The sequence below is a fragment of the Leopardus geoffroyi genome, chromosome X (assembly GCF_018350155.1).
Source record: "Leopardus geoffroyi isolate Oge1 chromosome X, O.geoffroyi_Oge1_pat1.0, whole genome shotgun sequence".
Taxonomy (NCBI): Eukaryota; Metazoa; Chordata; class Mammalia; order Carnivora; family Felidae; genus Leopardus; species Leopardus geoffroyi.
The window spans coordinates 114142008-114165648 of record NC_059343.1 but is presented as its reverse complement, the minus strand read 5'-3'; the positions used below and the strand labels follow the sequence as shown (position 1 = coordinate 114165648).

General features: G+C 54.6%; 1 long non-coding RNA gene across 1 annotated transcript; it reads right to left on the bottom strand.

Moving 5' to 3' along the window:
• Nucleotides 1-1257: 1257 nt before the first annotated feature.
• Nucleotides 1258-3094, bottom strand: LOC123594777. The gene is made up of 3 exons (XR_006710873.1): nucleotides 2404-3094; nucleotides 2253-2325; nucleotides 1258-1403 (listed from the first exon to the last, which is right to left on the bottom strand). It is a non-coding gene; the product is annotated as an uncharacterized LOC123594777 (long non-coding RNA).
• Nucleotides 3095-23641: the final 20547 nt, after the last annotated feature.

The window sequence follows — 23641 nt, the reverse complement described above, 5'->3', positions numbered from 1 at the left end:
GACCGCCGCTGATTGGGCCGTGGCCCGGCGCCTGGCAGGTGAGGCGGCGGCGGCGACCCGGCGCCCGCGAGTGGGCTCCGCAGGGCTTGCGCGGCTGTGGGGAAGCGGAGCCGGGCTCGATCGGCGGCCGGCGGGGCGGAGCTGGGCCTCTCCCTGGCTCGCCTCCGGCCCGAAGCGGACCAGCACCCCTCACGCGCGTTACCCGCTTCGGCCAAATGCACTCCTGGCCCCGCAAGGATCGTTCCCACCGTCGGCGCGGCGCTGGCCCCCCGCCGCCTCACCACCCTGAGAAAGTGCCCTCTTGGCGCCCGCAGGGCGCCGATTCTGCGGCGGGCGTAGCAGTTCCACGTTCGCGGCCCATTAGCCGCGTCCTCCCCACACGCCACCGTGGGCCCCGATGGCCCCGAGAGCACCGACCCAGCCCGGCCAGCTCGCCGTCCGGGCCCCGAGCTGCCGCTGGCCGTCCGAGGCCCAAACGACGGGAAACGATTACAATTAGAGCCGATCTCCCTTACTTCCGTCTGAGCCAAGCGTTGACTCTTCGGTTTGTGAGTGGTGGCTATAGTCGCCGCTGCCCCTGCCCCCCCTCCCCATATGTGACACACCAGCTACAACATAGCAAACATATAAAACGCAAGCACGTAGCTGGGAACACGCACGCAGCACAGCAAACACACAACAGTAAGCGCCCACAACCCAGTAACACAACAAGCTACACACAAAACAGTAGACGTAGGCGCACGCTTTGGCAAACACACAACAGACCAAATACACGCACACAGCCCAGAAGACACATACACAAGCACAAGTACTACACACGCACAGAATATACTTAGCCTGTGCACACGAAACACGCACACGACGCACTCAACACGCTGCATAGCCTAGCAAACTCACTACACACACACACACACACACACACAGGATCAGCATGGTTTCCAACCCAAAGGGTAATCAGCTTCAAATTCTCAACATTTTCAAATGCAAAAGCGGGGGGGGGGGCGGGAATGGGGACGGTGAGGTGGAATTTTCTTCCCTCTGAACAGCCAAGGCTTTGCTCTCGTCCCCTCCTACCCGGAGAAGCACCAAGTGACCTCGGGAATCCTTACCCCTTAAGGATTTGCTTCCCAGAGTTGTTGTGCGTGCAATCACACCCCCTCCCACTTCACCCCCACCCAGCCTGGTGAAAGGTCTTTCTGGACTTAATGGCCAGGTTCAGACAGGGCTATAAATCCACTCATTTTATTTTTTTTTTGTCCGGCAGTGCGTTTGCAAAGAATGCAGGCGAGTGGGAGTGGAAAGAAAAGGCCCACAGAAACACGGCTGGGATTGTCACATCTCCAACGGGCCGAGTCCCCAAAGTCTGAGCCTTGAGGCAGCCTCACAGCCTGGCCGCCATCTCTCTGTAGGAAACAGAACATCTGATCAAGTTCAGAGGCATTGGGAGAGACAGCCTCAAGCAGCGCTTTATAACGGCAGCCCTTTACTTCCTGCCCCCCAATCTGCCAGGCCTGGCCAAGACTTCACCTTCTTTCTTTGCCATTTTGCTGGGGGGGGGGGGGGGGGAGGGGAGGTAGCCCTGCCCGTAGCACACTTACCGTAGACACCCCCTCCCCCCCAAACTCACCCCAATTTCCCTCTCCATCCACAGCTCTCTCCCCAGGTTGGGAGGTGAGTCCACCACTGACTTAAATTATTACATCTACTGAAAATAGGCTCTCCAAGAATGGGTTCAGTGTCGCTCAGCAGAAGGTTTCTTTGCAGGGGGGAGGGGGCTCAGAGAAGAACAAATATGCCTAAATCATGCAAATGAATTCCCCGGAGTCAGGTTTACAGAAAGGGAGGATTGCTCTCCTTTCTTTTCCCCTTTCTTTTCCCTTTGCCCTTGATATCCTTCCTTCCCTCTACCTCTCTTCACCTCCCACCGACCCCCACGGACCCTGGGCGCGGAGTGGCGTAGAGAAAGTTTGGATTTCCTCCCGTCGCCAGTGCAGAGGAGAGCGGTTCTCTGGGCTCGGGGGTTGGGGTGGGGGTGGCTGTCGGGCCCCAGCACGGCCGGCGCTGGGGCGAGGGTTTGCGGAGAGACCGGCCAGGTACCCCCTGAGAACCTGGGGCCCGGCGCGTTTGGGAGTCGGGGCGGGCAGCGGGGCGAGGGGCCGAGGGAGGAAGGCCGCCGAGGGAGCCGGGTCGGCTCCTTCTGGGGGAGGGGTCCTGAGCGCAGGGCAGGGGGGATGTTGCGGCTGCTGACCTACCCGGTGCCCGGTGTCCGTTTTGATATGGCCACATTCCGATAATTAATTGCCTCCAGCACGTGCTCTGTAGTCCCTGGAACAAAAAGGCATAATTCAATTAGATCATCAACCGAGAAGTGGGGAGGGGGGGGATGCTTGTTAAGGGGCCGACCTGAGGCGGTTCAGCCAGGCCAAAACCCCGGGCGGTGGAGCCCTTCCTGGGGCAGCGCGGCCCAGCCCGAGTGTGCGACTCTGAGGGGGTGTCCTCGCTCAGCGAGGCGCAGGGCCCCCAGATGCCCCCCAGAGGACGACGCTGGGGGCTTTGCGAACAGCAGGCCCGAGGCAGATCGCTTCGAATTCTATTTTGGCTGCTTTGGGTGGAGGTTTCCTTTGGGGGAGGGGGAAACCCTCACCCTCGGGACCGAGAGAAGGCGACAGATCTCCAGATGCAGCGAGTTTTCCGCGTATGGAAACAAAACCCCCTCCCCCAAAGCAGACCACTGCTCTTAGGCAATCATAGTAATAATAACAATAATAAGGCGACGTTTTCCTGCTGACCTGCAGCCCCCACCCCTCAGCTTGCTTTCCGGAGGAGACCCAGGGAAGGACTTCGGGGGACAGACGGCTTCGGGGAGTCTGTGTCTGAAAGTAGACTGGTGGCCGGAACAGACAAGAAAAGTTTTTCCCGCACTCAAGCTGGGGCAAGGCAGAAGAGAGTTCTCGTTTCCTCGTTTCTCAGGTGGAGAAAGGAATCACTGGCCTGGGCAGGGCAGGGCAACTCGAACCCAGGGGTCGTGGTTCTTACTTTACGCGATAACCGGGGCTCCTTCGGCAGCTTTGGCTTACTGGGGTTTACATGTGTATTAGGCAGCGTAAATTAACCAATAAATCTCTTTTATGTGTCCCCCAGTTGTATGTGGTCTGGTCTAAATATCCACATGTCTGTATGGATAGGAAATCTAATGGGATCTGTTCCCTCACACTGAGTTCAAACAGTAAATAGGAAAAAGATTTATTCCCCTGCCCCAATCAGAAGCAATGAAACTGGCCACTGCCAAACAAGCAAAGCTTTTGAGCCTGAATTTTAGGGTCCATCTTAGAGAAGCAGGAGGCAAACCGAATGTCCAGACCTGCAGCACTGTATCACTTTTTTCTTCACTCCAGCCTCCTAAAAACACAAAACATGTACAGCATGTTGTGCTATCGGGCAGGATTTCTTTCTAAACACATTTTCTGTAGCGGACATGAAATTATCCTAAGTCGGAGACCTAGCGATTTTCTTTAAGTCCAAGGGAAACACTGCGGTCTTTTCTTCTGTTTTGTATTTAGAAAAGACTTGCAATCTAACACTCGCAACATTTTAAAGACCCTTTAAACCCAGCAAGCGGATTTCCGTTCTGCCAATGCTTCCTGATTTATTTCAATAAATGAATCTTTGAATCCAGGAAGGGAATTATTCCAAGAGGCTGAATTTGGTGCCCCTGCCTCTTCCTACCGGAGCACAAAGTGTTTCTCGTTGAAACTTGTCCTTGAAACTCACCATTATTCGCATTTTTTTCTCCCTGGTAAACGACACTTTCTTTACATAAATCCCCACCCTCTCCTCGGAATCCCAGACCTTTTTAAAAGAAAAACTGCGAAACGCCATAAAAAAAAAATGAAGGGGGAGAAAGCTGGGAAAGGAATGCGTTTTTAACTCCTCTTTATTTTTATGCTAAGATAAAGCTTTTAATTGGCTTCAGGGGCCGAGCTGAACTATCGATCTCCGGAGCCCCGGGACCTGCAGACACACTCGCCCACCGCTCATTGGGGCTCCAGGTTTTATTGGCTGCATTAGAGTTTTCACCACACTCCCATCATTTGACAAATATCGTATAAGCCCTAAATGCAATTAAAATACAATAGCGAATGAGCAAATAGATATGGTTCATCAACACCTTTAAAAAATCTGTTTTGCCTTTGTCCTCCAGTCCAAGGCATCGCTGACCAATGTAATGAAATGCAAACCGGACGGGAATGAGACATTTTCATTGTACTTGTCAATCAGGGCTGTGCAGAATATATATATAATATATATATATATATATATATATATATATATATTATATGCATGCATATAGAGATAGAGATATGAACTTCAGAGACACAGGCTAAAGTAAATAGGATTGAACTTGAAGAAGGAAGGCAGGGAATTGAACTAGAGCTATCAGAATCCAGTTTAGGATGAGGAGGAGAGCCCCAGAAATACAGGAAATGGAGTGAAGCCATAGGCCATGGCAGTGCTCAGGGCCAAGTCCGGGAGCAAGGCTCCTAGACAGCCGTGGTTGTGGCCCACCGGGTCCTGTTGCCAGCGAATATCTTTACTGCTGTGGGGGTGCCTCTGAGCTCTAGGACACACTGGCTGTGGCTCTGAGCACCAGAGGGACAAGTCACATTGGAAGAGGACTTCCCCTTTCCGTCAGGATCAGAACCCTTTGTAGGGGTGGGGGAGTGCCCAGGCAAGGCAAGAGGGACACCCAGGCGGAGGCAGAGAGACAATGGTGCCCTTGATTTGTGTTTACAGGTGCTTCCCCAGAGACCTGAAGAGACAGGCGAAGGAGAAGGGATAGGGGTGTGAAGTTTGCCTGACATTCTGGAGCACACATTTACCCAGGACCCCAAGTTCCTTCTAGGTGCTAAATGCTCCATTCGTCCTGAAATGCAAATGATCTCAGCTCCAAAAGAAGTAGAGAGAAGGCCTGGACTGTCCTGAGGTATTTGCTTCACGCCTCTGCTTTGAGACAGGATCCTGCGCCCAGAGTGACAGGAGGGGTACCTCTGGGCCACATCGTGGTCTCCGGCAGTGAATCTCAGCCTTGGTGCGTAGGTCTCGGGCCCCCATGGTCCACGGGTCACCAAGCTCCATTGCCCTAGTCCAGGCCCCCGTCCACCGTTCTTGGTCCCCCTTCCCTCCTCCCTGGGGGCAGAGGCTACAGTCCTTCTCCCCCTCATCCCCCCCCCCCAAACAAGACAGAGTAGGGGTAAATTAGACTGACTCCTTGCCTGAATGTGATTTGGCGGCCTGCAAGCCAGATCTAGCAGACAGCCTGTGTTGTATTTGTATGGCCCCTGGAGCAAAGAATGTGTGTGCATGTGTGTGTGTGTGTGTGTGTGTGCGCGCTTTAATTTTTAAGGGGTTAGAAGTAGAAAAAGGAAAAGGAGAAGAAGAGGTGAGGGAGATTATAGCTACCGGGACTGCATGTGGCCCGCAGAGCCTAAAATATTTTCTATCTGACCCTTTACAGAAAAAGCTTGCTGACCCTAGAATTGTTGGGCCACAGCCTCTGTAAGCGGCTAAGTGTTCTGGGTTTTTGTTTGTTTGTTTGTTTGTGTGTTTGTTTGTTTTAGATTTTATTTTTAAGTAATCCCCATACCCAACGTGGGGCTTGAACTCACAACCCAAGATCAAGAGTCACGTGCTCCACCAACTGAGCCAGCCAGGCGCTCCGAGGCTAGGTATTCTTAACTGAGGGGTTTCATCCACTATCACTCTCCTACTTTTCAAGCTTCATTTTACATGACATGATTTTTTTTTTTTTTCCAGCCTCACATCTCATTGATTTCCGGTGATAAACTTTGGCTTTGGAGAAAGGCAAAAAGTAAAGAGTCAAGGGAGGACCAGCCCTCCGGAGCTAGAGGGGACAAGAAGAGAGGAGAGAGGAAAAAAGAGTGGTGAATATCTCAATCAGTGACGAGGTGACCTCTGACCCCGAGGGTGGTTTTATTGTCTTCCTCCTTTGGCTTGAGATACATACTTTATTGACCCTTTCTGCGTGACTGAGCCCTGAGGGGCAACCGCAGCCCCCAAACCAAGTAAAGCATGTGAGTCCAGGCGAAGGCCAATGAGCAGCCTGCCTTCAGGAAGCCCAAGGGAAGTGACCCCAAGTCCCCAGGCCCGAGGGGCTTTGAGGAACAGAGAGGTCACCTCTCTGCCAATTCAACTGTCTCTCCTCAGTAAGGGCCTGGAATCCATCCCTCTCTCCAAAACACCGGGTCCCTTTCTCCCAAGGAAAAGGGCTTATCGGCCAGTACAGTTCCCTCTCTGAAAGCCCTTCCTTTAAACTATAAAGGTAGGTTAATATAAAGATTCCAGGGGCTCCCAACGACCCAGTTGGCCAGCTGCTGCCATAGCTTGTCCTCTCATTTTTTTTTTTAAAGTAAGCTCTGTGCCCCATGTGGGGCTCAAACCCGTGACCCTGAGATCATGAGTTGCACACTCTACCAGCTGAGCCAGCCGGGCATCCCCTTAGCTTGTCCTCTTAGATAGGTCTCTCCCTCTCCCTCCTCTTTCCTCCTGAACTCTTACCCTACCAGACCCAGGGTACCAAACGTTACCTTTATTTTTTTGATGCTTATGTATTTATTTTGAGAGAGAGAGAGAGAGAGAGAGAGAGAGCGCGCACGAAAGCAGGGGAGGGGCAGAGAGGGAGAGTGGGAGAGAGAAAGAATCCCAAGCAGGTTCCGCAGTGCCAGCACAGAGCCCGATGCGGGGGAGGGGGGGGGGGGGCTCGAACTCACGTACCGCGAGATCATGAAATGAGCTGAAATCCGGAGTCGGCTGCTGAACTGGATGAGCCACCCAGACACGCCCCAAATGTTACTTTTAAAGGTTACACGTCGCCCTGCTCTCAGCCTGTGCCCTCAGACTCAACTTTGGTAGATTACACATCACCCTTTGAACCGGACACAGGCCGGCAAACAGAGCAAACTAGCCTTCCATAAACAGCTACTCGAGTAGCGTTACCAGGTTTAGCACATAAATCTGGAATGCTGAGGTAAATCTGAATTGCAAATAAACAACGGTGTTTTGCTTTTTTGTTTTTTGTTTTTTTAAGTATAAGTATGTCCCAAATACCGCATGGGAGGTATTTATACTAAAAGATTATTTGCTGTTTATCTGACATTGAAATTTAACTGGACGTCTTGTATCTTATCTGGTAACTCCACAATTCAGGAGTCTGGCTTAGATGGGCCTAGAAGGGCTAGATTGTCTCCTCAGGGAGATGCGGCCTGACCAGGTGTCACATGGGTAGGGCAGTGGAGAAAGAGACACTTCCGCACCTGGGGTCTTTCAGGTGCCATTTGTGGAAAATCGGCTTGGGAGTCGGGTGACCCCAGGAAGGCCAAGAAAGGAAGGCCAGCCCGAGAGAGGAAGAAGGGCTCTGGGCGACAGTCCCGTTCCAGCTCACTGAGGGTGCCAGGTGCTGTGTCTCTTCAAGGGGGCCAGGCAGGAGCCATCTTGGTGAGATGGTGGTGGCCGGAAAATGTAAATCGAACCCCCTCCTGGCCCTGTCTTGAGAAACCCTCAGCTCTTGGAAGGTTGGGAGGGGACAACAGAATTCAGGGATTAGCATCTTCCTGGGCAGCAGCCCCCCCCCCAACCCCCTCCCCTCCGCTCAGAGCAGGCCCTCAACCCCTGGAGGGAAGCCCTGTGCATTTCCCTCAGGCACCCGTGGGCTTCTCTCCCAGGGCGCCTGCGTTGTCTCCCATGGCGCCTCAGGAGGGCCCTTGCCTCCTAAAGGGAGGCACCTGCCCTGTGTGCTTCCCTCAGCGGCCGTTGTCCCAGAGGCCCAAGGCACTGCCACCCCCGCACTGGGGACCTTGAAACCCCGGGCACCGGGCACCGCAGGCCTGGAAGTACCTCACGGGACTGCCCTAGGTGTCCTTACCTAATTTTCTCAGCCTGTGTGCCCACCGGCCCCCAGGCCCCTTCCCTTCCCCCGTCGCCCAGAGTCGGAGTTCCACTCCAACCTGGCCCCCGAAGACCTCTGCGCCTTAGCTCCTCACCCCTTTCTCTCAATGTAACAAGGCAGGCCTTCAAGTATTGAAAAGCCTGATTTGAGCAACGACACCCCGGGGAGTGGCGGTGGGGGGGGGGGTCCCCTCTGCCTAGCCCTGTCCTTCTCCCGACCTCAACCCTCAACGCAGAGGCAGCAGTCAACACGAGCTGTGCAGAAACCCCCCTTGCAGCTGTCTGGGGCTAAAGGTCAAGTTTTCCTCAGGACCAATGGCCTTGTGAAACGCATTTTACCAGCAGACCTCCCTTTTCCTCTTTTCCTGCCTCCCCACCCATCACAAATTTCTAGAAAGACGCTCTTCTCATCTACCTACTTATTGAATGAAGGGAGGCCTAGAACACCTTTAATGCCTCCATACTACTTCTAAGGGCCTCAAGAACACTCCAGAAGACGCTTCTACCCCCATGCCCTAAATACCCCTTTCTCACTTTAGGAAAAACTCACTAATTTTATCTCTCATCTTTCCCACCTTCTTCCTGAACTAGCTTCCTGAAGCCAAGGAAGCTTCCATTGCCTACTGAAGCAAACTAGCCTTCAGAGTGGTTTATATGCAGCCGGTCACCACGGAGAGGTGGGTACAGACTTCCTGTCGTCCCCAGTTTCTAGTACACCCCCTGTGAGTGGAGGACGACCCATTTCCCTAACGCACACCCTAAAAAGCTCGAACTCTCTTCTGATCTGCTGTTTTTGTTGTTCTGAATTAGAGAGTTAAATTGCAATCTCTCGTTTTCTTTTTCAACCCTCACGCCTCCTCAGATTGGGGAGAGGGAGCCTGCCTTCTGCTCCAGAAGCATTGGAATCGCCAGCTCCCCAGGGGATTCGAGTCAAGGAACCTGGCACGAGTGGGTAGGCGTCCGGAGCCTCTCTGCTCCCACCCTGCAACCGTCCCAGGCTTACACCCTTGGCCCTGGCGTCACCACCCAGGTCTGAGATAACGCGAACTTGGTGCGCTTGGTGGGTAAACTGGAGGCCTCCACTCCAGACCGCTATTTCTGGTATTTCTGTTCCCTCTGCCCGCCACATGCTCCCCAAATCTCGCCTTTCAGCTCCAGCCCCACTCTCTCTACTTTCTAGCAATGAACCCTTGCCGTGCCCTGGCCTGAGGTGAAAGAAATCAAGGGCGTCTGGTCAAGACGTGGTTTGCTCCTGAGACCGGTCCCATTGATGTTAGTTCGACTAAAGAGCTACGCTTTCGCCGTTCATAGAACCACATTGCCCCGGGAAGACAGTGAGAATGGAGTCACTTGAAGAAAAGGGCTGTTCTAATAACCACTTCTGTCCACTCTGCTCAGCCCGGTCCTGACCTCCTGGCGAAAGATACGAGAAGGGGATAGGGGGTGACTTCCTTTGCTGTCCCCGTCTGCCCCTCAATCTAGGTAGACTCCCCAGGACTGATGAGGGGAACCGTATGCCTCTCAGGGTCTAGGTAATTACGAAGAACAGACATGTCCAGGGAACGCACAGCGTGTCTCAGTTCCCAGGGACATCTGCCCCGCGTTGTAGAAGGCAGAGAGAGATGAGGACAGGTGGTCGCAGCTCAAGTTGCAGAATGATTTGAAACTTAGCCCTTTGTATCCTTCAAAAACCCTTTTGTTTTCACAGGATCACTACATTTCCACTCCATTCAGAAAATATTTAGGGGCGCCTGGGCAGCTCAGTCTTGATTTCGGCTCAGGTCATGATCTCACGGTTCATGGGATCGAGCCCCATGTCGGGCTCCGTGCGGACGGTGCGGAGCCTGCTTGGGATTCTCTCCCTCTCTCTGCCCCTCCCCTGTTTGTGCTCTCTCTCTCTCTCAAAATAAATAAACTTAAAAAAATACTTACAGTTTGCCTGCCACATGCAAGACACTGCCTTAGGGATTGTGGGGGATACAAGAGGAAATGGCGTCAGGACTCAGGAGCCACAAAACGGTCTAACACCCTGAAAACCTGTGCCAGGATCTGACGTTCCAGAACAAGTACTTCATGAATGCTATATTGACCACTGGAAAGTTTGGGGGTAACTATCAGAACTTCTTTATTTGCTGAAATGAACACCCAGGTGGAACTTTTAGAGCAGAGTTTATCTTTTTGTGAGGAAAAAAAGAAATCAGCTTGAGTCCATTGTTTTCCCAATTTGGGCAGCGGTTCTTCCCTTACATTCTACTTCTGTCCTCTTCTGCGATTTTTGCCTTCAAGGCCGAGGGCTCCATTTAGTGTTGCTTCCATTGTGGCCCCTTTAAAACAATTTTAAAGATCATTTCGTAACCACGTGAGGCTTATTATTAATTTCTCAATTCCACAATTCCCCCAAAATACACACACACACACACACACACAGGACTAGCTATAGGAGAGTGCTTTGTCGTTCACTTCCATAAGTGAGCCTCATTTTTCGAGTTATGTGGTCATCCTACAGCTTGGTAGGTTCAAATCGTTACTTTGAGCATAAAGTCAAAAAAGTTGGAAGGCTACTGCTCTGGAAGCTGGGTTGGCCCTCCTTTGTCATCGTACACGTCACTTACTCTTTGTTGATCGGATTTTAGAATGTGGGTCCGTAACAATTTGATGAAAGAGAAAGAACCTTTAGAGGATAATACAATGAAGGACGCATACTGTGCCCATGCTCTGTAATATCGAACTTTCTTATTCATAGAAACCCCATATTCAATGAATCATTTTGATTATTATCAAAGGATCTTTGCAGTTGTTTTACAAGTTCCATCCAAACCTATCATATGCGTATGTGTGCTGTTACCTCGAGAGAGTGTACACGATTTCAAAAGGAGGACTTGATACTGAGGACCGCAAATTTCAGACAAACCCTGATTTTTAAACTCCAGAACTTAAAAACTATTTGGTGGGAGAAGTAGTGGGTCCTCCCCTTTCCCTAAAGAGAGGTAACACCGCAGACCTCTTTGCGTGGTCAGACAGGCCACAGAGGTATCCCGCAGCGCACCCTGACTTCGGTCTCACCGTCTCGAGTGGGAAGATGCCACAAGGAAATTTGCCTTGGAGGAAAAGGCAGAGAGGAGGCCTCCCAGCCCTGTGGTGGCTGGCGTCACCCCCATCCCGGCTCCCAGGAAGAAAGCCTTGACTTCCATTTCCATTGTCCGGTGGAAGGAACAAATGTGGAAGGGAGGGGAGTCGTTAACCGCTAGCCCACCAATTTCCAGGGTTGTGTTCTGGGGTTTGTCTTTGGGCCAGATCTGCATCTCTTATCTCCCTCCCTCCCTCCCCAGACTCCACAGGTTTGTATTTGGAGTTTTCTGATCTCACCAGCAGGATGAGCCGTGCCCTCTGGGGTTAAGGCCTCTGAGAACACGCCTACCATCACCATCCCACCGCCGGAGCAGCAAATATTGGTGGGCGAGTGCTGCGTGGGGGGCTGTCTGCGCGCGGGCTGTCTGCAGAGCCTCCCCCAAAGTAAGCGTGGAGTGTGTGTGTGTAAGACGAGGCCTTGCTTAGGCTCACAACACGTCCTACCATTAGCTTCTCCCTCGCCTTTCTGGAGGCGCCACTTACGACAGCGCCTGGACGCCCGCGCTTTCAGAGAGCAGATGCGGGCGAGGTCTCCCCTCCCTGTCGGTCGGGAATCGGAGGACCTCCACCCCACCCCACCCCCTTACTTCGGGACCCAGGGAGGGCGAAGTGGCCGGAAGTCGGATCCCAAAAAGCCGGGGAGTGGGCAGAGACCCTAGGGCTCATCGGGTGCGCGTCGCTCCCCGAACCAGCGAACTGGGGGCCCGAGAGGGCCGGGGGAGGAAGGGACATCGGCTGCAGCGGGGGCGCAGTGTGTGTGTGGGGGGGGGGAGCCCGGAGGGGAGGGGACTGGAGGTTGGCGCGGAGCCCAAGCTCCCAGGACGGCCTGCGTTCCCTTCGTCTCCCTGGAGGGAAAAAACCTCCTCCCCTTCCTCTCCTTCTTCTCCTCCCAGCGCTCAGCCTCCGCGGGGCGCTCGGGTCCTGCCGCTTCCCGAAGCCCCCCAAAGCCCCAGCCTGCTGCTCGGGGCCCAAAGGGCACTGGGGCCTGCGAGCTCGGCTCTGCGGTCGGCCAGCCCTTGCGTGTTTCCTAAAGGGAACGAAGGGGCACAGCGCCTCGCCTCCCTTCCTGCCCGCCGCCGCCGCTCGAGAGGGGCTGCTTAATTAAAGGGGAACCCGCAATGTATACGTCAGATAAAAGCAACGCGCAGAATAAACTAATTAAAACATTGTGTTTGCAACACATTTTATTTCTCTCTCTCTCTTTTTTTGATCTTCGCTGTGTTTTAAAGAAATGTCATCGCACCATAAAGCGAGCCGTGAAACGCTATTTCCTTATAGTGTGCGGCGCTTTTCAAAGGCTAGTGTGATATATTTTAGAAAAGGGATCCCGCTGTGAAAGCTTGCGTGTCTTCCCTTTACCAAACTAAGCTCTTGTCAATCACGCCGAGCCCGGTCCAATCACCGAGATTCTTTTTGGAAAGCAGCTCATCCCGCTGTGCTTTTATACCGCGCTCCGCAGCCTGTTTTGATGCATTTTTACCAGCACGTCCAGGGAAATGAATGATGAGGCCGCGGACAGCGCAGGCCTGGCTCCCCGAGCACCCGCCCGGCCCTAACACAGGCGCCGGCGCATTGTGCGCGGCCCGGGCTTTCTCACGTGGCGGTCACTTCGCGGGGGTACCCTGACGTCAACTCGGGTCAATGCTGGCGATCGTGGCCGCGTGATCGCTCCCGCCCCGCAGCGGATGGCCTGGATCGGCGAGGCTCAGTCGTCCCCCTCCTGGCCCATCTGCCCTGGGAAAGCGAGCCCCTGCGCAGCCTGCCGGGGCACCTCGACCGGGGGGGGGGGGGGGGGGAGTCGTGGGGGCCCTCGAGCTGCGCCTCCTCCCCAGAGCAAGTGGGATCCAGGAATGGGGGGGGGGGGGAGGAGTCAGGGCCGCCGGCCCCCACGTAAGAGGTCTCTCTGTGTCGCCTCGCCCGGGCTCTGGCTAGCACGTTGTTCCTAGTAGGCAGCAGGTTTCTCCCCTGTGTTCTCTCCGTGCCCCATCGTAACCAGAGGCCCTGGAAGGCTTCCCCGGCCTTCCGAAAGGCCGCCTCCATGCTTTCGTGGCCCCTCTGGGTGGCCGAAAGAGAGGCCCAGCCGGAGACGCCCATCGGTAGGACCGAATTGGTGGCCCTGGGCTGGCAGAGCCCACAATTAGTCCGGCGCTTACTGGCCTAATGGGCCACGGAGCCGCGGGGCTGGTGCCGGGGGGGGGGGGGGAGGGGGGGCAAAGGCCAAGTACAAATGTGTACACTATTCTGAGAACCCACGGGAGAAGCGGCCACGCCCGCCCCCTCCCTGGATGCAAGGAAAGGTTGGCAGGAGCCGCCCAGCTCCAGAGTCCCACAGACCCCCCTCGGCACCCCCCCCCCGTCTCCCCCTCCCTGCCGCCCCCCCCCCCCCCCCCCCCCCCGCCACAATCCGCGTTGAGTCAGCCTCTGTTAGAGCTGGGGGCGCTCCCCGCCAGGGTGATGAGGAGGGGAGAAGAGGGAGGAGGCTCTGTGATCCTCCTTTCTGGCAGCGCCGCCGGAATCCTTCGTTGCCTGCTTTTGTTTCCAGTTCCACTTCGAACTTGAACTAGAACGGTGCGGTTTGGCTAAGGTCTCAAGGGACGAATAAGCGAAAGCTGTGTGAGATTTATGCGTTGGTAGAATCGACCAAACTCTGCATTTTGAAATAAGTCATCCACTGTGATCCATCCGTCCATCCTGCCTCTGTCTCTTATGTCTCTGTCTCTGTCTCTCTCTCTCATTCTCTTACACACTAATACATACATCCCCTGGGCTCCATCACACGCGCCCTCCGTGCCTATTTTCAATTTCCACGGGACGACCACACCTCTGCCTCCTCCGGAGCTCACGCGCCCCTCTTTCCCTCACCTGCCAGTTTCTCTAGCGTTCCTAAAGGACTCACCATTTGTTGGTAAGGGCCTGAGTCTGTCTAGGAGCCGTGGGTGAGGGGGAGGGGATGCTTAGCTCCCCTGAATTTTTGCTCCCCCCACCCCCAGGCTCTCCCTCGTTGGAAGGGAAATCGCTGCCCACCCCGTTCCTTCCCAGGGGTCTCTTCAGTCCGGGACAGATCCTCAGGCTGACCCTAAAAACGAAGGAAGAAGAAGAACCTCCTTTCCCCTTAGGGCCAGGTCTCCACTTCCGGGCCCCCCGCGGTGGTTGGCACTCCAGTCGCCTGGAATCCTCCCTCAGTCTCGCCTGGTGCTCGGTGGCTCCCAGGGGATCCCTTCTTCTCCCTACCGCCCCACCCCGCGGAGAGCCGGCCCCGCCAGTTGGTAGCTTCTTTAGGGGTTCCTTCCTGGACTCCTGCACGTAGGGGCGCCCCAGCAGCACTGCCTGGGCTGGGCCAGCGCTGGGGGCCACAGGAGCCTGTCCACCATGGGGTGCAGGAGCGAGGGGTTTCACCTGCCTGGGGTTAGCAAGTTGACAGGGGCTGGGAGTTTGCTGTGACTCCCGCACGAGGGTGGGGTCTGTCTCTGAGCAGCAGACCACACGGACACCTCTGAAATGCTGGGCGCAACGAGGAGCACGTGAGTTCTTGGCATATAGGTCGGTGCAGACAATAATAATAATAAATCCTGAGCGTGATGGGTTCTTTGGAGACGGGGAATGCCTTGTTGCCTACAGCTAACACTTGATAACCCTTCTTTTATATCGCACCGCGGCTCCGGGAATCCGGGGTGAAAGTTTAGGATTCTAGTTCCAGGCACAGAGCAATTCCAGCGTGAGCTCGACGGCTGCAACAGGCGGCTTGCCAACAGGTGCGACGGGGCCACCCGGCGCTGACGCGCACGCGGGTGGCAAGCCCAGGTCCTCCGGGAACCCTTGGCGGAGGAGCCCGAAGAAAAGCCAGCGCCGGGTCTGACCCGCCGCCCGGGGCCGGACTCGACTGACTCCCCCCCTCCCCCACAGGTCCTTCCCGGGCTGTCTCCATGACTTGGGGACTCGAGCAGTCCTTGCCGAGGGACCCAAAGCCACGCTAGGAAGCCCACAGCGAGCCCAGGACCCCTCTCGAGTGGCCTTCACCAGCGTTTCACCCCCCCCCCCCAACTCCCCCGGCCGCCGCGCTCTCCCCGGCTCGCAGAGCCCGCCTGCGACTCCGCCGCCCGGGAGCCCGCTGTCGTCCTAGGCCAGACCCGGAGGAGCGGCTGGCCACCAAGGCCGGGCAGCTGGGAAGATTTACTGCTGCCGGGACAAGCCAAGCGGCCGCCGCCCTTTTCATCCAGCTCTCCACTGGGAGGGTGGGAAGACGCGGGTATGGCTGGGTGTGTGATGTCTACCGCGGAGAGAAGGGACAGTGTCACACATCATTCAGATCGGAATCAGAAGCTGGCTTCCAGTCTCCGCGAGGCTCCTACAAGTTGCCGGTGGGCCAATCCTGGCCTCTCCGTTCCCCCCACTGTGGAAGGAGGGCTGCTTCTCGTGCATCCTGCACGGAGCCTGGCCTCTCGCTGTGGACGGTGACTAACCATATGTTTGCTGGGCAAATGGATGGGCTCCTGCCTCTTCCTCATACTGCCCCCCCCCCCCCGTCTAAAAATTTCCTTTGAACCCATCTGTCCTCTAACTGTACTGGATCTTCTGCTATCACCTCCCCTGTCCAGCCAGAGGTTGCGTGGGCGGGGGGGGGGGGGGGGGCGGGGCTTGGCGGGGCAGTGCCCGCCCCCCTCCCCGGGTCCCTGAGCCCCGCGATCCCGATGGCCAGAGACGCCAGCTCTGCAGCAGGACGGGCTCACCCCGCGGCTTCCTGGCCTTCCCTCGACTTTGACCTAGAGGGGCTGCCGTGCCCCCTCTCTGGGAAACAGAAGAGTCCCGTTGCTTCTGGGCGGCTGCTCCAAAAACTGGGGCTTTAAGTGTTTAGGGATCGTAAAAATAAGGCGACCCAAGCTCCTGCTAAGAAGCCAGGGCTGACCCCAGCCCCGGGGGGTCCAAGAGCTGCGCAGGCGGTCCTGACTTGCTCTCCAGGGCGGGCTCAGAAGCTGACTGCTTGGAAACCGCACAGGTGGAGCACACCAGATACAGATAGCTCCTGTCTCGCCCCCAGTGACCATTTCTGGGTGGGACCTCTTCTGCCCTACATGCCGCGGAGGCAGGAGGCGAAGGATCCAGGGGTTGGCCGAGCCCCCCACCAGGCGTGACCCCGGTCCTGCGCCTAATGCTCCGCACTACCCAGCTGGTCCAGGGCTGCGGGGGGCGGGGGAGGGGGTGGCTGCCTAGCAGAGTCTTTTCCGCCCTTCTCACTTTCCCCTGCCTCAGCGCTGTGCGCGACACATCCCCCCCCCACCCCCCCAAGAGGCAGGTGGGAGGAACTTGTCCCTTGCCCTCTCCAGGGTGGAGGATCCAGCGAGACCCGGCCCCTCCTCCCACTGCCCCCAATCTGGCTCCTCTCCGCCAAAGTCTCCCCGCCGGAAAAAGCCATTCGCTGGCTTAGCCCTGTTTGCCCAGAGCATCCACCGGTCCCTTGCCTTTGTAATTCTCCCAGACTTACATCTGTGCCCCCGCCCAGCTTCCCCACCTCACCTTGGACTTTGCAGTCACTTAGGAAATGACTTAACTTTGCAAGACATAGTGTTCAGAGCGCTCCGGAAAAGCGAGAAAGGCACCGTTTATTTAGCACCTGTTAAACACAAGGCGCTGGATGTAAACCATCTCTAGAAATCCCCTCCACAATCCTCTGAGGTTGATGCTATTATCCTTCCTCTTACATACGAGGAAACTGAGGCATAGGGCTGAAGTGACTCGTTTCCAAGCATTTGGAATCTAGTAGGCCGCACCAAACGTGGCCGCAGCCCCGATCTCCTCTGGAGCACGACTCGGGCACAGTCCCGAGCCCGCTGCGGTGGGGCAGAGTCTGTGGGAGATTTACAGGGCGCACCTGACCGCCTGACAGCGGCTGCCCCAGGTGACCGGGGCTGTTGGGAAAATACCTTACACCCAGCTACTCTGCCTGGTGTTTCCAGCTCACCTTGGGCCACACCCACGTTGGGTCTGCCAAGCGCGGGGTCAAGTGTGAACTGGAGGGCCCACACTGGGTTCCGGGGCGACGCTGCAGGAGGCTTGCGCCCAGGGGGCGCCTGGGAGGGAATTGCAAGGCGCGCGTCCGCACCGCCCGGGGCTGAGCCTCTGTGCCCACGCAGCCGGCTCCCAGCCTGGCCTTAAGGACCCCCAGCTCCGGACAGGCGCATGGGCACAGCCTTTTTGCTTTGGCAAGGTGAAAGTAGAAAAAGCATGCGCTTTTTTGCTCACTGTCTGCAGAAGGGGCGTCTTTCCACCTCGCCACTAATTAGCTTCTTCACCTGGGACAAGTGACTTATGAACTCTGAACCGTAGTGTCCACATCTGAGAGAGGAGGTTAATGGCGGTGCCTATCTTTGGGGCTCGTCAAGTGTCTTCCTCCGTAACAGGTCAAAGCAGGCAAAAGGGCTAGAAGGGGTTAACGTGTTTCACCATGTTTATGGGGGCTTGGAGGAGGACTGTGCAAAGCTACTTTTAAAATCCCCTCCAGGGGCGCCTGGGTGGCTCAGTTGCTGGAGCGTCCCACTTCCGCTCAGGCCATGACCTCACGGTTCGTGGGTTCGAGCCCCACTTCGGGCTCTCCGCTGTCAGCGCAAAAACCGGCTTCGGATCCTCCGTCCCCCTCTCTCTGCGCCCCTCCCCGGCTCGTGCTGTCTCAAAAACAAACATTTAAAAATAAATACAATCAAATCGCCTCCCAAGGAGAATCTGTGATCACAGCCCTTTATCCCACCTGCCATCATACTGACCGATAACAAAGGCTTTTGTGTCTCAGATCCCCAAAGAGAATTCCATCGCCACCTGGAGATGCCCTAACTGAGCCTCTGTCACTAAAGACCTAGCCAGAGCCAAGCTGGCACTGCTTCCTATAAAAGAGCGAGGGTTCCCTGATCCAGTGGCCTGTCACTGCCCAGGGCAGCCAAAGCCTCTGCCCCAAGGGGACGGGGACCAACACAAAGACTCTGCCCTCCCCTTCACCTCCACTCCAGCATATTCTCACAACAAGTGATGATAAGAGGATGCTCGGTAGGGCACAGATGTGTGGGAGGCGTCACAAAGTGCCACCAGGGCAACGGGCAGTAGAAGGTGGGGAGAGAGGACCCATTGGGCTGGCCTTGAGCTACTTGCGTGGTGGGGGCTGGGTTTCCCTTCCTTACTCGCTGCCCAATTCTCAACAGCTCAACTCGACTGCCACCCCCAACAAGGCGCCGAGAAGCACGACACTGACTCTTGGTGCCTCGAGTCAGTCCTGGGCCTGGGCTCTACGGGAGCAGTCCTACAAATGTGATTAAAAAAAATTTTTTTTTAATCTTGATTTTTATTTATTCAAGTGCTCTCCACACCCCACGGGGGGCCCAAGATCAGGAGTCGCACGCTCCACTGACTGAGCCAGCCAGGCGCCCGCGGAAATGAAGATCTTCCCAAAGCTCCTCATGCCTTTGTGTCAGGCGGGCATGGGAGCACTCCGCCCGATCTCAGGCCTATGGGCCAAATCTAGGGCGCAGCTGTGGGTGTGCTGGGCCACAGTCGCCCCCTTCGCATCTCTCTCCCAGACCTCCCAGAGCCATCTGATAGCGATCAGGTTGGCGACGCCAGCCAGCTGATATCTCTGGCAGGAGCACATCCCTTCTAGCCCATGAGCTGTGGGCTAAGTAACTCTCGGGTCCCCAAATACCCATCCACCTCACTGAAAATATCGACGCCCAGGAAACATTGTCACAGTTGAGAATGATCTTCTAATGTACAAGTAACGAATCATGCAAACTATCTCTCAACTAAGAACGAGATTTCGGCCTGCTCCCAACATTTGGATTTGGCTGGTACCATTTGAGTTCTCATTCAGTCTCTGTAATATGCACTTCAGACAGCTCGTGCGGAAATCGGTGACTCCCTTAACTTCAAGGGATCCTCACTTGAGTCACAGCATATTTTCAGTTGTGCTTTAATAGCCGTTACATTTCCTTGTGTCAAAAGGTCTGAACACGTGTGTGAAGAAACGAAAGCGAAGTTTAAACTGTTTTGGCATTAGGTGATGGTAGTTTGGCTCGTATGTCTACTTATCCAGACAGGAGGGTATTCAGCGGCACCGGATTCAGGAGGAACGTTTCCACGCTTGGCGTCTCCTCCACGCTGGACTTTCCCAGGAGAAGAAGAAACAATGTAGTCAGGGCAAAAGGCTCTCACTACGCCGCAGTTTTATGGGGCGCCCGGGGGGCTCAGTGGGTTCGGCGTCCAACGCCTGATCTCAGCTCAGGTCACGACCCCTCGGGTCATGCGTGCGGTCTGTGAGTTCGAGCCCCGCCTCAGGCTCTGCGCGGATGGCACGGAGCCTGCTCCGGATCCCATCTCCCCCCCTCTCTCTCTGCCCCTCCCCTGCTCGTTCTCTCTCGGTCTGTCAAACATAAATAAACAAACTTTAAACACGCCACGGCTTTGCCCTGGTACCAAGTAGTAACTGTGCGGTGTGGGCCATGTTGAGTTCAGCGTCCATGGCTTTGCATCCCGTATGCCCAGACAGTTGCTTTGCACACGGTTTTGGAGAAGGGTGCTTGGTGGGTAGCAGTCCCTTCCTGTCCGGTAAAAGGGATTCTATTGATGGTTAAAGGGTCAGCACAGTGCCTGGCACTTAGTCAGCGCTGAGGACATGTTTAAAGCTCTTTAAAAACAGAAAAATCTCTTGCTGTGTCTAGAAGAGAACTCAGACATTTAAAATTAGCAACCGAAGGGGCGCCTAGGTGGCTCGGTCGGTTAAATGTCCGACTTTGGCTCAGGTCATGATCTCGCAGTTCATGACTTCGAGCCCCGCGTTGGGCTCCATGCTGTCAACGCAGAGCCGGCTTCGAACCCTCTGTCGCCCCCCCCCCCGTCTCTGCCCCTCCCTCCCTCGTACTCTCTCTCAAAAATAAGTAAACAGTAAAAAAATAAAATAAGCGGGGGGTGGGGGGTGCCTGGATGGCTCAGTCAGTTGAACGTCTGACTCTTGGTTTGGGCTCAGGTCGTGATCTCAAGGTTCGTGACTTTGAGCCCCGCGTCGGGCTCTGTGCTGTCAGCCTGCTCTTAAAGTCTGCTTGGGATTCTCTGTCTCCTCTCTCCCTGCTTGTCCCCTACTCACTCTCTCTCTCTCCCCAAAATAAATAAACTTAAAATGAATAGAATAGCATACAAGAAAATAAAATGAAAATAGGAACTAAAACCACCAGAGGAGGCTTTGGCTTAAGTTATTACAGCATCAGGGCCTCCCTGTCCTCAACCCCATTTTTTTTTTTCAACGTTTATTTATTTTTGGGACAGAGAGAGACAGAGCATGAACGGGGGAGGGGCAGAGAGAGAGGGAGACACAGAATCGGAAACAGGCTCCAGGCTCTGAGCCGTCAGCCCAGAGCCTGACGCGGGGCTCGAACTCACGGACCGCGAGATCGTGACCTGGCTGAAGTCGGACGCTTAACCGACTGCGCCACCCAGGCGCCCCTCCATTTTTAAGAAATAGTGAGAAGTAGATACACAGAGCAGGAGAAAGCAGGCAGTTTAGGTTCTGCGTGGTCATTGGCTTGGTTGTGCATCTGAAAATGAACCAATGGGTAGTTTCAAGTGCCTGCCGTGTGCCCCGCTCCGTGCGCCACGAGTCACAACAGATCACAGGGTCTCTGTTCCCTTCCTCGTTAGCTGCTGAGCTCCTCAAGGAAGATTTAAAAACCGCGTCCTTCTCGCTGCAGCCACGGAAGGTGGCCCGGCGTGTGCTTTGCACTCGTGAGATGAGTGAGCGCTGTTCTTCTTGGAACAATAAAGAGATTATTTTCAGGTGCTAAAGTGGCACACAGCGAAGACCAGGTCTCGCGGAATGCGGGGACTCTGAGCGTGGTCGGGACGGGCTCAAGCGGTCCCGCGAGATCGTGTGGCTAGGGCGCACCTGAATGTGGAGGGACGTTCAAACCGCCTTACCACGACCAATGCAAAAGGAGCTGCAGAGGTGGTCTACACATGAGAAGAGGCTGTGCCGTGAGACCTAAGGATATGCCATTCGTGTCATTTCTTTGTAAACCGCCTCCCCCCCGCCCCCCCGCCCCGAAGGTGTTAGCATCCTTGTCTTATCCCACAAATCGACGCCTCGTTTGCCTTTTGTAATTAGAGATCCTTCCAGGCCTCTTCGGGAGCACGCGGAAGTCCCACTTTTGTGTATCTCAAAGCTACCTTTGCTACCAAGTATTTAGGAACGAAAGGAGCCTTTCAGAGCAATCGGCTGAGTCACGGACCCTCTACAGACAGCCATGCTTAGAGAGGAAGCCCGGCAGGGCTTCCAAACGATGCACGGTCGCCTGGTGTTTACGAAGTATCATCACACACACACACACACACACACACACACACACACAAAACTCCATATGGTAGGAAGTCCCACCGGTGGGCTGGGTCTCAAGAACTATTTACAGCCACGGAGAATGGATGCCACGCGGGGCTGCCTGCGGACACGGCTGACAGCCCCGTGTGACCGGCAGCGGCCAGTTTGGGCTGGATCTCGGTACTGCTGGTCGCAAGTGCTCCCCGGCTGAACCACACGTCGGTGGATTTGCTGGCGATGGGTTAGAAACCACATATTCCCGGATGGAGGGACTCGTTGCTCCTGATGGCAAAGCGTGTCCCAAGACGAACACCTACCGTAGGCCATCTTGCGATGACGTTGCGGAAGGGAGTCGGGGGATGTCAGCAGAGAACTCAGAAGGCAGAGGCCATCATGCAAAACAGAGCCAGGTCACTGGACTGTTTTTAACTTAGGCTCCCCAAACTGCACGTAGTGAGAGCACGCGAACTAGCCCTTGAAAACATTTTCTAAGGGCTTACGGCAGGAGGTGATGCTCTATTAATCTCTCCCTGCAGATTGCAGGATGCCAACATCCACGAGTGATCTCTCCCCTACATTCCTTTTTTTAGTTTTCTTTCTCTTCCTCATTGTCTATTTTACCGTCCTTCAGCTGGAAAATTCTTGGCCTTTTAGTGTTTTCCCTGTTGGTATCCACCCCCCAAACTGTTACCATCTCCTACTTCCTCCAACATCTGAAAACCTGGACAGCCTCCTATTTATTTGGCTAAGCCTAAGTGCATGATGGGAAGGACATCATTTAAACGCGCTTAGAAGAGGCTGAGTGAGACATGTTCTCCGGTGTCCTTCTCTGGAAAAGAAAAACCCAAACCCAACATCGACCATCCGAATAGGGAGTAAGGTTCACCCATCCATCCATCCATCCATCCATTCATTCAAGAGGGTTCACTGAGTGCCTACTCCATACCAAGCACTGTTCCAGGACCTTCCCCTCCGCAGTGTCAGCCTTCTTTCACAGAGCAAAATGCAAACATCTGGTCCAATTCTGGTCTGCTTCTTTCATGCCTTATACACGCACTGAGCACCTGCTAGTACGTGTCAGGCATTGTTCTAGAAGTTGGGACACAAAGATGAATAAAGGACAGTCCCTCGTCTCCAGGCGCTCACAGTCTAGACGAGGGAGACAAACCAGTAAAGAAGCAAATACAAGGCAACGTTCTGCACTGCGACGTTCTCACTGGGAAGCATGAACAAGGAAATGCCATTTCTCATCACACGTAATCACAAGACCTCCCAAGTCTTGAGAAGAACTCTGGGAGATGCGTTGGTTTTCTATCGTGCACCAAGTGCTCGACAGCACGCTCCAGGTACCAAGACCCAGTTTCACCCTCAAGGAACTGCCAATCTAGTGGAGGGACAGACCAGGAAAGAGTCGACTGCCATCGGCGACTACGGTGTGGCAGAAACACGTACCTTGCGACTCGTCAGCCACTATCCAGCTCTATGTTAGGCCTGTGTTAGGTGTTGGGTATGAGCATTATAAATCCTTATGCTCCTTAAAGTTGTTAGTCTTTTGCATTAAAAATCCTCTCCTTTTAGTCATGAAAATTAATGTTGTTATTATAACTACGATGATCTGAATGCTTATGATCACCTCCTTTAAACCAATCTCCAGTTTGCACGTGAGGAGGCACAGTCGCAGAGAGCTTCGAGAACTCGCTTAAGGCCCCCTGGCTAGGTAGTGAAGGATGTGGAGTTGGACTCAAAGGCCTGTCTGAATCCAAAGCCCACATTCCCGTCCAGCCCGCTGTCATAAAGAAAAGCTGGCCTCTGCCCTCAAGACGCTCACAGCAGTGGCAGAGATGGAGAAAGACACAGACAATCAGAACACCACGGGACGCTGGGACAGAAGTAGAGAAATTTGCCTTTGCTGACGATATTAACGAGCAAAGGGAATGATAGCAGAGGGCTCTGGTTCTGTTGTTTTTTTTTTTTAATTTATTTTTATTTTATTGTTTTCAAAGCTATAATATTTCTTCTGAGCTTTATTTTATTTTATCTCTTATTATTTTTTTTAAGAATATACTTTATTGTTCGGTTGGCTAACGTACGATGTATACAGTGTGCTCTTGGCTTCGGGAGTAGATTCCCATGATTCATCACTTACATACAACACCCAGTGCCCATCCCACTGTTGTTGTTTTTTCTTAAATCAGGAAATCAACTCTG